Here is a 1,517-nt window from a genome sequence, read left to right as displayed (position 1 = left end):
GGGTTTTCTTTCTGTCTCTTTGCTCTGATTTGCTCTGAGAATGAGATAGTCCATTGTCCCCTCAAATTTAATCACCTTCTTCTATGGTAATGGAACCACTGATTTTTAGCTGGCCTCCCAAAGTAAAAGCCATATTTCCCACCTCCTCTGCAGCAAGGTGTGGTCATATCTGGCCACTGGCTAAGTCTTGGCCAATAAGATATAAAGGGAAAGGATGTGAACAAATTTCAGAGCCTGCCCTTAAAGGGAAGCGGTGTGTCCTTCTTTTCCCCCTTTCCTCCCTCCTGCTGGTGGGAATGAAGACGTGGAGTGGATCATTTTGGATTAGGTGGTTCACACTGTCTGAATAGCTGAGCAACAAGCTAGAAGGAGCCTGGGCCTGTGAGACCAGGGAGCTACCATATTGGACTGTTGATACTTGGAGTGTTACATAAAAGAGAAATAAATTTTTATCTTACTTAAGCCACTATTATTTGAGTTGCTGTTACAGTAGCCCAAATACTATTTTATTTAATATAGCTCTACTCATAGCTGGGTGTGGTGGCATGCACCTGTAATCCCAGCTACTTGGGAGGCTGAGGCAAGAGAATTGCTTGAACCTGGAAGGCGGAGGTTGCAGTGAGCCGAGATCACTCCACTGCACTCCAGCCTGGGAGACAGAGCAAGACTCCGTCTCTACGAAAAAAAAAAAAACATATATATATAGCTCTACTCCAAGGCAGGCTCATACCTTGTGGAGGCATAGGCTTATATCCCAACAGCTCCCCCATCCCATGCAAGCAGAGCCCCTCCTTCCCATCAGCTCCAGCAAAAAGTCCCAGAGCAGGCGACCATTGGGCCAATTTGTGTCATGTGTCCACCCCTAAACCAAACACTGTGTTCAGGGGAATGAGATGTGCTGATTAGCCAGGCCTGGGTCCTGCGCCCACCCTTTGAGCTGGCACAGAAACTTTGAATCACAGGGGTGGAGCCTGGGAGAGTCCGTAAGTGGACATTAAATGTGGGGGCTGTTATGAGGAGAAGGGGGAGTTCTGGTGAATGGGCAAAAAATAATCACTAGGTTTTCAAACATTATCCCTGGAGCAATAATGAGGAGTGCCCAGGAATTATGTGGGTTGGGAGTAGAGATACAGAAATTTAAGTATCATATAAGGTCTGATGAAAGACCAATTACTAGCACACAACATGCATTTTTTTTTTTTTTTTTTTTTGAGACAGAGTCTTGCTTTGTTGCCCAGGCTGGAGTGCAATGGCGAGACCTTGGCTTACTGCAACCTCCACCTCCCCAGTTCAAGCGATTCTCCTGTCTCAGCCTCTTGAGTAGGTAGGATAACAGGCGCGTGCCACCACGCCTGGCTAATTTTTGTATTTTTAGTAGAGACAGGGTTTCACCATTTTGGTCAGGCTGGTCTCGAACTCCTGGCCTCATGATCCACCTGCCTTGGCCTCCCAAAATGCTGGGATTACAGGCGTGAGCCACCGTGCCTGGCCGCTCCTTTACAGGCTTTTTTAAAATT

Source organism: Pan paniscus, chromosome 20, assembly GCF_029289425.2.
Source record: "Pan paniscus chromosome 20, NHGRI_mPanPan1-v2.0_pri, whole genome shotgun sequence".
NCBI classification, from domain to species: domain Eukaryota; kingdom Metazoa; phylum Chordata; class Mammalia; order Primates; family Hominidae; genus Pan; species Pan paniscus.
The sequence above is the reverse complement of the archived record's forward strand: the minus strand, read 5'-3'. Positions refer to the sequence as shown.